We start from the raw sequence: 13867 nt of genomic DNA, 5'->3' as shown, positions 1-13867 counted from the left end.
CTTATAAGGGCCTGCCCCCAACCCTCTTTTTGGGAACTAGGACTCTCCTCTTGTGTCCTGAGTTCAGGGCCCTGCAATTCCAAAGGACTCAGTTCCCCTTTTCCTGAACCCAGTGGAGTGGCTCTCCTTTGCCACCAGAGGTCGCAGTTTCTGTCATTCTGGGTGCAAAGAAAAACTTCCTGCCCTTCCAGCCTCCCTCACTGTAAAAGGGGCAGAACAAATTCATGACCGTTTCTGCCCTCGCCCTGCAGCATCCATTTCCTGATCTTCCCACGAAACGCCTGGCCCAGAGTCATCAGCCTATATGGTAGAGATTGTGCCAGACATTGTTGCCTCCTAAAAAGCCAACCCCCTTAATCCTTTTGAACAGAGCCTCGATTTGTCCAGGTATTTACTAGGTGCAGGTGGTTCCAGGAAAGCTAAGATCAGTCCCTGAGATAGGGGTGGGTGAGTGACCTTTTTCTGGCCAATAAGACATTAGAGAAAACCTTTGAAGTTTGCTCTGGGGGAAGATTTTGCTTCTTATAAAAGGTGAGAGGAGTATGAGAATTCTAAGTTCTGACCCCAACACACCCCCATCAACAATGTCTGCTTCTATTTATTTATTACATTTTTTAAATGGATCATCAGTTTTATTCCCCTAGTTCCATGAAAACAATGTAAATTTACAAGTGATTTGTATACTTTGCTGAAGAATTCACGTAATACTCTAGTTCCCTTATCTTTTAACTTCCTCTCCTCAGAAGGAAATGACAACCCACTCCAGTATTCGTGCCCAGTAAATTCCATGGACAGAGGAGCCTGGCAGGCTAGAGCCCATGGCGTTCCAAAGAGTCGGACACGACTGAGCGACTAACACCTTACTTTCACCTCTCCAGTTATCTTGTGTTTTGACCACTGGCCATAGGAGTCGGGGCTTAGACGAGAACTATGCCTTGAACAAATAGCTGTTTGGTATGGTAATTTGTTTTCTTCCTTGCCCTTTCAGTCCACTCCCATTTCTCCAAACACAGAATCAAAGTTTGAGATTTAAGCCCTTAAACCTGTAGGAATTCCTGTCGGCTTTTTTTCAGAGGCGTTACTTGGGATCTGAATGGTAGGGAGGCTCCTTGTGGAAGGTGGTTAGGAACCCAAAGCCAACTGTTTACATAAAGACAGCAATACAAAAGCACCAGTCCTGTCCTCGAGAGGAATTACCTGGTACTGGCGTCACCATCTGGCTCTGCTGTGTACATGTGTCCTTTGAATTTGGCCCCAGAAAGGCAGCTCCAACTTTAAATTGTTAAAACCTATTGTTGTTCAGTCACTAAGTCATATCGAACTCTTTGCAACCCCGTGAACTGCAGCACACCAGGCTTCCCTGTCTGTCATTGTCTCCTGAAGTTTGCTCTGATTCATGTCCGCTGAGTCGATGATGCCATTTAAAACCTTTTGGTGATAGCTCAGTTGGTAAAGAATCCGCCCACAATGCAGGAGAGCCCGGTTCGATTCCTGGGTCAGGAAGATCAGCTGGAGAAGGGATAGACTACCCACCCCAGTATCCTTGGGCTTCCCTTGTGGCTCAGCTGGTAAAGAATCTGCCCACAATGCGGGAGACCTGGGTTCAGTCCCTGGGTTGGGAAGATGCCCTGGAGAAGGGAAAAGGCTACCCACTCCGGTATTCTGGCCTGGAGAATTCCATGGGCTGTATAGTTGTTGGGGTCGCAAAGAGTCAGATTCTACTGAGCGACTGCCACTTTCACTTTAATTGCTTTAAGAGGGCAGGAGTATAACGGATCCGCTTTAGAGATCTTGAAAGTGGAGAATTTGTCCCACAAAGATTCTTGCAAAAGTTAACTGAAATAACTGATTGACATGGGTTTTCTAAGGGCTAACTAGGAAACTATCAATAGTCAGATCTCATTAAAACCAGGTTATAGTTTATCAGATCAGTTTATAGTTCCTTTAGTTTTCTGATTGTCCCAAATGTAGTTTTAATCAAGCCCCCCAAAATAAAAATAAATCTGGGAGCCAGAAAAGATAAACACAAGCCCTCATGCATGGTGGCAGGTGCCCTGCAGGAACCTGGTCACAGCGGTCACTGATGCTGAAGCCCACGGGAGGAATTCCTTTTCCTTTGCCTGCTCCTGATTATTTCAAGAGAAAGTCTTAATTTGGGTCTGTGTGCTTGGATTTCTATTCTTAAGGAATGTCTCTCACAGAGAACAGGGGGCCTCAGGTCACGCCCCCTTTAGCTGATAAACTGGTTCAGTCCCTCCTGGGCTTGTATTCTTATTTCACAGTTGCCTCCCATTTACAGCAACTGCTAGTAATTTTCCTTTTTTAGAGAATGACGCAAAATCTTTTTTTTTTCTTAACATATGTAATTTTAACTCAAAAAATATAAGTAGCAACACAGTGTAAACTTTGTGACGGTAGTTCTGGAATGTCTGAAGTCTGAGATGGACTCAGGCCAAGGTTGCCTCAGCTTTCCATATAAGTACAGTATCCAGATTGCTCTGAGGACCCAGGTATCCAAAGCCAACTGATGCCATTAGTATTGGACTAAGTTTCCTATTTTACCTGAACAGAGACAAAGGATTCTGACCTACTTTAATGAAATTTGGGAAAAAACAGCTGAGGCAGGCCCCATCATGTCCAGATTTGAAGGTGTTTGGGGGGATTAATGAAACATACCAGAAATATTTTTCTTTCCCCCCAAACAAGTGTAATGAATGTCAAAGTGTTGATGCTAACTGAGATCCTGATTACATATTGTGAATCCTTAAATTCTGCTTCATTAATTGGAGCACTGGTAGTTGTTTTGCACAATATTGCACGCTAAGCTGCAGGCAGCCTGACGACAAATACTGGAGGAAAGAGAATTTTAAAAACCAGCTTGATGAACCATTGTCCGTTAAGAACTTGAGCAAAGACTAAAACCCCGAGGCTTTTGCAGGCAGACCCTCAGCGATGGTCTTCCGGAAGAACATTTCCTAGGTGACAGTTTTGTTTGAGATGACAACTCATCGGTGGTGTTTTGCTGACATTTTCAATTATGCAGACAAGCCCTGTGATGAATAGCATTACCAAAAATAATAAAGCCCTCCCCCCCCAAATTACAATGATTTGAAACCCTGAATTTTTACTAGCAAAAGTAAATCCTGTTCACAAGAACACAACAATTAGCCCTTGTCCCCCCACCCACCGCAAAACGTACATCCTATTAATAAAGCCAATCCAAAATGTGTTATTTAAAAGAAGTAGGTCTGCAATTGAAGAGTTCATCAAGGCTTTGCAGCTGGAGGGAATTTAAAAAGTCTCACTTTTTGAAAATATCTGACAGTCAAGGGCCAGGAAACTAAGGTAATGCTGATCCTCATGGGTGTGAACAGTGATGTTCACATCCACGGATGTGTGTGAGTGGATGGCCTACGCTACCACGAAGGCGCTCGTGCCGGCTGCCATTTTTGACTGGACCAGTGACTCTTTAAATCCGAGTTTAAGCAGGATAGCCGACATGCCCGCACTACTTGAAACAACCATGTAAAACATGCCCAAGGAGATTAATGAGATTCCAGTGTGCAGTGACACGCCAAGAGCACCATATTTTTGGAAAGTCTTTTTCAGCTGCTGCGACTTGCTTTGCTTTTTCTCCTCTCTGCTGTTGATGTTGCCTCCTGTTGTCTCAGTGACTTTGCTCGGGTCCTGGTGGCCATGGCAGTTCCCGAAAGGGGCAGTGGTGCCCAGGAGCCAGGTGGTACAAGACTGGACCTGGGCACTTGCTTTGCCCGCAAGACTCAGCAGCGCAGCAGCCCAGCCATGTTGCACAGCCTGGCATGGGTGCCTGTGCAGCTGCCCGCTGTGTGAACAATGCCTGCTTTTAAATGCAGTGGTGAACGAGGTTAAACCAGTGGCCTGAGATCCGGCCCACTCAGCGCCTGGCCCATCTCTCCACTAACTTCCTCTTTAAATTTAGGAAAAATCCTAGACTTCTCTGGCCCTCTGTTTCCCCATCTGTAAAATGAAGGTTCTCATCTGGATCGGACTGGTTGTTGTACCTGTAGACATGTTTGATGGGTCCGTGGAGTATTTGTTTTTTTGGTTGCCAGTGTTAAATGATTAGGATGGTTTCATAGCAACATCCAGGTATCTGACTTCTCTGGAAACATCGTCAGGAGATCCAGCCACACTGGACCCGCATTCCAGCACTTCCCCTTGTGAGGGGGGAGGGCTTGTGCTTCCCAGCTTACCCCAGTCCCCACCCTGCCCCTTGGCTCTGAGGCTGGCTGCTGGTCACGATTTATCCCCATGCTCATCTTGCTCTTCTCACGATGCAGTTAAGAAGAGAGTGAAACATTTCTTATTTGCAGACCTTCTCCCCCTCATGCTGCTCATTCCTGTAAGTATTGAATTTGAAGCCCCCAGATAAGCTGGTCTCTATCTTTTTCCAGGGATTGCACAAGCAGCTCCAAATGCAGTCTGTTCAAAAACAAACTCCTGGTTCCAGCCCTTGGTCTCTGCTCCCACCCAGCTTCCCCATCATAGGAAATGACTCCCCTTGACACCTCTCTCTCACCCTCACACCCCGTTCCCCAACCCAGCAGTGAATCCTCTTAGCTTTACTTCCAGAATATAATCAGGAAGCTGGGAGAGTGGCTTCCCTTGGAGGAGGGGCAGAGACATGGAACAGGCTTCTGGGGCCTTCTGCAGGGGAGGGGTAAGTTCCATTTCGCCATCTTGACTCTGGTTACTTGGGTGGATTTGTTGTAAAACTTCACCAACTGCATGCACACTTACCATAAATGAATCTTTTTCCTGGAAAAAAAAAAGTGAAAGTGTTAGTTGCTCAATTGTGTCCAACTCCTTGCAATCCCATGGACAGTAGCCCGCCAGGCTCCTCTGTCCATGAAATTCTCCAGGCAAGGATATTAAGTGGGTAGCCATTCACTTCTTCAGGGGATCTGCCAGAAATTATGAATATTCAATGACTAGCAAAAGTAAATCCTGTTCATGAGAACACAGAAATTAGCTCCTCCACCCCACCCAGCACACCCCACCCCCACCACAAGACCTACATCCTATTTCTTGGACCTTCTGCTCTTTCGTTTGAACCACTCTGGCCGTCTCACCACCACACTCCCTGCTTCTGCCTCATCCCCTTTGGTCTTGTTCCCGCACAGCAGCCTAGGGAATCCTGTTCAAGACCGATCCCTATCATGTCATTCATTCTTCTGTCCAAAACACTCCAGGGTTGCCACCTCTCTCAGGGCCAGACACCCACCTGCCCCCACCCTCACCCTCTTACCTTTCTGACCCCCTCTTCTCACTTTGGGTCAGTCACGGAGTTCATCCAATTGGAACTGTCTTCCAGTGACTCGGGGCCACTGTACTTGCTTTTCCCTTTGCCTGCCACACTGTTCCTCATACATCCTCACGTGGCCACCGCCTTCGCTTCCTTCCGATCTCTCCCAGACTCCACTTGGTCTTCCGGGAGGATCCTGTGCAGAAGGTACCCCATTGCCTCCCCAGCTTTGTCTCCAGCCCATTCACAAGCACCTGCTCCCATTTCCATTCACTTGCTCGTTTGCCTCTTGGCCACCCTGGGAGCCAAGGTGGTGTTTGCTTTGTTGCTCCAGCCCTGGTTTTTGCACTGGTGCATGGAAGGTAGTGGGTGCTCGGTAAACATTTACTGAATTGAATTCCCTCATACAAGCCCAGCCTAGATGTTGGAGAAAAAAAAATCAAGGAGCCATGTGCACTTGCCTACCACTATGTCAAACACACACACACACACACACACACACACACACACACACACACACACCCCAACTACCCACAGTCTTCCCTGCTGGATGCAAAGCAGAGTAGGGTCCTGGCCTGTGGCTTAGAACAAAAAACAGTCAGAACCCTTGGGGGGTTTGGTGCCGATCAAAGGCCTCTGGATGTTTGTAAACCGTGGCTCTCTGCATGAGATAGAGGGGGTCAAGGGATGGCCCAGAATCCAGGGTTGGTTGCAGCTCCAGGCCAGGGGAGTCCATAGCCTGCCACTTTCCCCACAGTGAGGAAAGGCCCTGAGAGGTCAAGCCGCGTGACCCCCTCCCTCCAGGGCATCTCAAGGGCTGACTTATCCCAACCCCAGCCTCGACCCCACCTGCTGGGCCTGGCTTCAAAGCCAATATTGCTCTTGGAGATGCAGAGGCTTCGACCAAGATGTCCCACTGAGATGCTGACCGTGGTACCACGGGGCTCAGTGAGGGGAATGGGGGGTGCACCGAGAGGCCCTTCTGTGCGGGCAAAGTGGGAGACTGGTGCCCATACGCCCCTCAGAAGACTCTCCCCTCTCCCTGCTTTATATTTCTTCATAGTGCTAAACATCACGTGATGCTGAACATAATGCTGCGTATTTCACGCATGCATCTTGCTAGAAGGCTGCCAAAACAAATGCTCTGTGAGAGCAGACACTTTTGTTTCATTTGATCCCTGCTATTGTCCCAGCACCCAGAGTGATGCCTGGTACATAGGATGCACTCAATTCATATTTGTTGAATGAATGATAGGCATGATTTTGGTTGATGTTCACAGTAATACAATACAGTGATTTAAAGCATGTTCAACTATTCAGCAGTTGACTGAGCCTCTGCTGTGTCCCAGGCACGGGGACTGTGGCAGGATGCGATCTGGACTCCTTGTTCTCACGGGGCTTCATCTAGGAAGAATTTCAAATGGTGAGTCATGCTGTGAGGGAAACAGCACAGAGGATTTTATACAGAGGAAGTGTTGGCAAGTTGAGGAATGCTGTGTTTCACTAAATTAGGTAGTCACGGAGGCCCCACTGAGGAGGTGACGTCTGAATTGAGACCTGAGTGAGGAGAAGGAAGCGGCCACTATGAGGGATGGTAGGAAGGAGTGGGAGAAGAGACATGCAGTCAGAGGGAGCAGTCAGTGCAAGGACCTGGCATGCTCAAGGAGGAGGAAGAAGGTCAGAAAGAGGGTGGCACCTAGTGGTTGAAGGGAAGGTGGGTAGGACATGGAGTTGAAGTACTCAGCAGGACTCAGTCATTCGTGTGAGTGCCCAGCACAGTGCTTGGCACACAGCAGGCCCCTTAGTAACTTACCTGATGACTATAACAGTGTGTTTACATATATATATATATTTGCTACAGAGGTTGTTATCTGCCTATGTGCAAGTTCTGTGCTATACACTCACCTGATAATTCTCTCCACATCCTTATGAGTTATATACAATTTTTGTTCTCATTTTAGATGAGGAAACTGGAGCCCCATGGAATTAAATGTCTTGCCCAGGGTTGCACAACCAGCAAGTGGAACAGCCAGAATTTGAATGTAGCTTTATCTAATGCAAGGTCACAGACTCAAAGAAAAGAAAGAAAGTGAAGTCGCTCAGTCGTGTCTGACTCTGTGCGACCCCATGGACTGTATAGCCCACCAGGCTCCTCAGTCCATGGAATTTTCCAGGCAAGAGTACTGGAGTGGGTTGTCATTTCCTTCTCCAGGGGATCTTCCCAACCCAGGGGTTGAACCCAGGTCTCCTGCGCTGCAGGCAGGCGCTTTACCGTTTGAGCCACCAGGGAAGCCCACAGACTCAATAAGGTAATGGAAACAGATTATTGTAAGGATTTTTAAAAAGTAAATACATATTATACAGAGTGAAGTAAGCCAGAAAGAAAAACACCAATACAGTATAATAATGCATATATATGGATTAGAAAGATGGTAATGATAACCCTGTATGTGAGACAGCAAAAGAGACACAGATGTATAGAACAGTCTTGTAGACTCTGTGGGAGAGGACGAAGGTGGGATGATTTGGGAGAATGGCATTGAAACATGTATATTAACATGTGAAATGAATCACTAGTCCAGGTTCAATGCGTGATACAGGATGCTCAGGGCTGGTGCACTGGGATGACCCAGGGATGGTATGGGGAGGGAGGAGGGAGGGGGGTTCAGGATGGGGAACACATGTACACCTATGGCGGATTCATGTCAATGTATGGCAAAACCAATACAATATTATAAAGTAAAAAAAAAAAAAAAAAGAAACAGAGATTAAAAAAAAAAAAAGTAAATACATATAAAGTGCTGCAAACTGTGCCCTGCACATAGTAAGTGCAGGATATGTATCTGGTATTATCCCTTGTGGCTCAGCTGGTAAAAATCCACCTGCAATGTGGGAGACCTGGGTTTGTTCCCTGGGTTGGGAAGATCCCCTGGAGAAGGAAAAGGCTACCCACTCCAGTATTCTGACCTGGAGAATTCCATGGACTGTATGCTATTATTATTAATACATTTGAGCCACCAGATTGAAACATCTGCTCTAATAGAAAATATTTGTACTCTTAATCCCTTAGCTGGTTTCAGAATAAGGGAGCCTGTCCAGGGACACTGGGTCCAGTATACCCTGTCCCAACAGCTTCCACCCAGGGTTTGGGGAATGGACCTGAGTTTCTATGAAGTCAGCTGGTCCAAATCCCTAGGACTAGTTTTTCCAGTTTGGAGCGCCCCATCCTCCCACATCCAGTCCTCAAATGTCCAAAGTGCTCCCTGTAGGGCTTTGCAGTCCATCCAAGACCATCTGATGCTAACCTGGCTAGCACCTTTGATGAAGCCGACTATTGGACTGGCTCAAGGTCAGGTCTCCAACCTGAAAGGACACGGGAGAAGGTTTCATCACAGCCTGCAAGGGTCCATTGGGAAATAACTTGGCCTAGGGTTTATGGGAATCACAGCAGCATGACCTGGGTAGGAAGTGAACACTGCACCTCTATCTGGGCCTTTCTCGTGTCTTGTCTTGTCTTCCAAAATTTCAGATGTTTGCATCTAATTTTTGGAATTTTGCCATAACCATGCAGTCTCCAGAATTACTTAGTATTTTTCTTTGAATTGCTTCACATTGTAAACTTCAATAGATGTAGCTTAAAAGGAGGAATATTTTAACGTCATGGGCGTTAGGGACTTCCCTGGTGGTCCAGTGGGCCTTGGGGCCAAAAACACACAATATAAAACAGAGGCAATATTGTAATAAATTCAACAAAACTTTAAGAATGGTCTTCATCAAAAAGAAATCGTTGGCTTTAATCAAAAAACAGTCACTTGCTTTAAGTCAAAAGTAATTAGAAGAATAAAATAAAAAGAAACCAATGCTGTCAAAGTGCAGCAAGATGTCAAAGTGCAGCAAGATGTCAAAGTCCCTGGTCCTGAAGTCTTCTCAGGCTGTTAGAAAGGGAGTTACCAAGTGATGAGGAGTTAATGGGAGACTAACACCCCGCGGAGACCCTCTCCGTGGGGTAATGAAGAGTTAAAGAAAGTTGACACAGGAAATAACTTTCACTCTGTGGGATTAAATGTTATTTAAATACCATCTGTGTGTGTGCATGCTCAATCGTGTCTGACCCCATGGACTGTAGCCCACCAGGTTCCTCTGTCTGTGGGATTTTCCAGGCAAGAATACTGGAGTAGGTTGCCATGCTCTCCTCCAGGGGATCTTCCCAACACAGGGATTGAACCTGCATCTCTTGCATCTCCTGCTTTGGCAGGCAGGTTCTTTACCAGCAGAGCTATCTAGTGCAACATAAAATGATCTGTGTTTCCTCATGGGTCTGCCTCTCTCATGTTGAGAAATATTCCACCACCTCATTTGGTCTCAACAACAGCTCCTTTCTGTCTCATCTTCAGAGATCTGAAGACAGAGCCACATAAAAACCTGTACACAAATGTTCTTAGCAGTGTTATTCATACTAGCCCCAAAGTATCCATCAACTGATGCATGGATAAATAGAATGTGGTATATTCATACAATGGAACATGATTTGGTTGCAAAAAGGGGAGAAGTACTGATGCATGCTACAATGGGGGAGAACCTTGAACAAAATCATGCTAAGTGAAAGAAGTCAGACACAGAGAACCGCATATTGTATGATTCCATTTATGCAGAGTGTCCAGAACAGGCAAGTCTAGAAAGACAGAAAGTAAGTAGATCAGTGGTTATGGTTATCTAGGGCTTTGGAGGTTGGGGGGTGATTGAGACTATTAATGGGCATGGGGTTTCTTTTTAGGATGATGAGAAAGTTGTAAAATCGGTTGTAGTAATGATTGTACACCTTTGTGAGTATACTAAAACCTATTGACCTGTTGGCTTTAAACGGATGGATTGTATGCTATGTCAGTTATATCCAACTAAATCTGTTGTTAACGTAATGAAAGCAGAATTTGTTCCTCTGCTCAAGTCCCTGCAATGGTTCCCCTTGTCATTCAGTGTAGAATGCAAAGTCCTCCTTCAGCCTTTCAAGATGCTGTGTGGTCTTGTCACTGGCTCTGCACCCCAGTCCCCTGATGGCTCTAAGCCAGGTCTTGCTTGTCCCTGCCTTGGAGCCATTGCTCTTGGTTTTTCCTTCCTCTTGGAATCCTTCCTTCACATTCCCAGAGGGTCCCAGTTGCTTACTTTCCTTGGGTCTCTGCTTAACTTAGGGCGCTTGGTCACCTAATCATCCAGGGCTTCCCTGACCACCTTATCCAAAATGGCACCCCACTCCATCACTCCCCATCTCTCTCTCCGGCTTCGTTTTCCTCCGTAGCCCTGGTTGTCTCCTCTTCTTTATGCTATCATACGTTCCACTCATTTGTTTATTATGTGTCCCCTCCAACTCCACCTCCCCTCCCCTCAACCAAATATAAGTTCTGTGTATGCAGAGATTTAAAAATGTTGGTCTTATTCATTGTTGTATTCTTAGCCTAGTATATGCGATATTTCTTGAATAAAAGGAATAATGAAAGGCTTGGATGCCAAGTTTGCTGATGAGGGAAACCAAGTCTGGTATTCAAATATTAACTTAGTAAACATTAACAGAATGTCTACCACAGACCATGCCTGGGCTCTGGAGATGTAAAGATGCAAAATTCGGTAGAACTCAGGAGGGCCATTCCTTGGTGAGCCATACCTGATTCCCTGGTGGCTCAGATGGTAAAGAGTCTACCTGCAATGAAGAAGACCTGAGTTCGATCCCCGGGTCAGGAAGATCCCCTGGAGAAAGAAAAGGCAACCCACTCCAGTATTCTTGCCTGGAAAGTCCCATGTATGGAGGAGCCTGGCAGGCTACAGTCCATGGGCTCACCAAGAGTCAGACATGACTGAGTGACTTGACTTTCTTTCTTTTAGGAGGGCCATGAGAACTGGATTGAAGTCTCTAGACGTGAAGTGACAGATACCAACTGAGATTTTGCATCAGGGAAACGATTCTACCAGAATCTGAGCAAAGAGGGACTAGCTTTTAGGGATGTGGGCAGCTGGAAAGCAGTGGAGTTGTTCCAAAAGTGCCTCTCAACACTAACTGCATATTAGAATCTGCTAGGAGCTCTTAAAAATTCTCGTGTTCGGGCCACATCCCAGACAATTAAGTCAGAGTCTCTAAGGGCAGGGCCTGGCATCAGCATTTTAAGTTTCCCAGGTGATTCACTCTGCAGCCAGGGTTGAGAACCACTGTGTCAGATTTTAGGTTATAAGAGTGTCAGTGGTCCTTGTTACCGGGTGGTACTGAGTACTGAGAAACCACTTCGTGACTAAATATACTCAAATTGTTGACAGGTCTTACAATATTTGAGGGGATTGGGTGCTATTTTACTTCAGTGTTCAGTGTAGAAGTCATAAGTCTCATATCTAATGAACACGTATGATGAAACGTAGCTAATAAAACATACACTTGAGTCATTACTATGTTGTGCTTAGGCATGGAGACTACTGGGATTTGAGTCCCCCTTAATAACCGTGTGTTGTTTGATAAGTTGCTCAAGCTCTGTGTACCACAGTTTCTTCTTCTGCAAAATGGGAATGTATTAGGATCTGTCGCATAAAGTCATTTTGTGTTTAATGAGTTAAATCATATAAATCTTTTAGAATAGGGCCTGGCACAGAGTAAGTACCAGTGAATGCTGGCTGTTATTCATTAATAAATAAGAAAGCCAATATCCCTTGCACATTTGACATAGATCACTAATTTTATTAAATTCTCTTGAACAAAATAAACTGCAATTATAAATGTCAGTAAGTCTGATTCTTTTGAATGGTTCAAGCATATTAAACAGTAGACAAAGTAAATACAAATTCATTGTGGATGAAACTTATGAAAACTTTTACACCAAGATCATTACAGAAGTCCTGATCCCATGGAGTTTACTTTAATTCTTATTCATATTTTTAGAACATCATGCTTTTTAAAAACTCTTAGATAGAACTATAGAAATTACATTATCTGAACAGCAGAGAGAAAATAGACTGAAAATGAACAGAGCCTCAAGAATCTGTGGAATTGTAACAAACAGTCTAACATCTGTGTCATTGGAGTTCTGAAAAGAGAGAAAAAACAGCAAGGAGTATAAAAGTGTTCAAAGAGATAATAGCTGAAAACTTCTCAACTTTGGTAAAAGAATAAACCTACAGAGTCCAGAGGCTGAGTTAATGCCAGACAAAATAACTGAAAGAAACTTTTCACTAGGCAAAAATACTAGATTGCTATGCCCTCCTCCAGGGGATCTTCCCAACCCAGGGATAGAACCCAGGTCTCCCACATCCCAAGTGGATTCTTTACCGTCTGAACTACCAAGGAAGTCCAAAAGAAACTTACACCAATGCATAAAAGTTTGACTCTTCAGAAGTCAAACTTCTGAAAACTAAAGACAAATATCTTGAAAGCAGTGAGAGAGAAATGACATCTCACCTCTAGAGGAAAAACAATTCAGATGACAGCAAATTTCTCACCAACATTCATGAAGTCCAGAAAAAAGGGGCATAACATTTTTCAAGTGCTGAAAGAAAAGGGCTGTCAATTCAAATTCCTATATCCAGTGAAAATATTTTAGGAATAAAGCGGAAGTCACAAGCTTCTCAGATGAAGAAAAACTAAGAGGGTTTGTTGCCTACTCTAAAAGAATGACTAAAAGTTCTCAAAACCAAAAGGAAATGATAAACAAAGGAATATTTGAATATCAGGAAGGAGAAAGTACACAGCAAACAAAAAATATAGGTAACTGCAATAAGCTCTTTTTCTTCTTGGCTTTTCTAAGTAATGTTTAATGGTTGAAGCCAAAATTATGGCATTGCCTGATATGATTCTTTTTTGCCTTTTCATACTGTTCATGTCCTGAATATTCATTGGAAGGACTGACGCTGAAGCTGAAACTCCAATACTTTGGCTGCCTGATGCAAAGAACTGACTCATTGTAAAAGACCCTGATGCTTGGAAAGACTGGAGGCAGGAGGAGAAGGGGACGACAGAGGATGAGATGGTTGGATGCCATCACCAATTCAATGGACATGGATTTGAGTAAACTCTGGGAGTTGGTTATAGACAGGGAGGCCTGGTGTGCTGCAGTCCATGGGCTCACAAAGAGTCAGACGTGACTGAGCAACTGAACTGAACTGAGTCTGTGCTAAGTTATGTATATACATTGTAATACCTAGAATGAACACTAAACAACCTATACTAATAAATGCACTCAAAATCACTATATAAAAATCAAAATGGAATTCTAAAAAATGTTCAAATAATCCACCTAAAGGCAGAGGAAATAAGAAATAGAGAGATAAGAAAGATAGAGATAGAGAAATAGAGAACATATAGAAAACAGAGTGGCAGATTTAAGCCCTAATATATCAATGATTATGTTAAATGTAAATGGCCTAAAAACACTAATTAAAAGACAGGCCCTAGCAGAGTAGGTGTTTTTAAAGCTTGACCCAACTGTATGTTGTCTATAAGAAGTTCATTTCAAATATAATGATATATGCATATTGAAAGTTCACTTCAGTCACTCTGTTGTGTCCGACTCTTTGCAACCCCACGAACTGCAGCACACCAGGCCTCCCTGTCCA

The sequence above is a fragment of the Capra hircus genome, chromosome 13 (assembly GCF_001704415.2).
Source record: "Capra hircus breed San Clemente chromosome 13, ASM170441v1, whole genome shotgun sequence".
Lineage (NCBI taxonomy): Eukaryota > Metazoa > Chordata > Mammalia > Artiodactyla > Bovidae > Capra > Capra hircus.
This window is presented reverse-complemented; position numbering follows the sequence as displayed.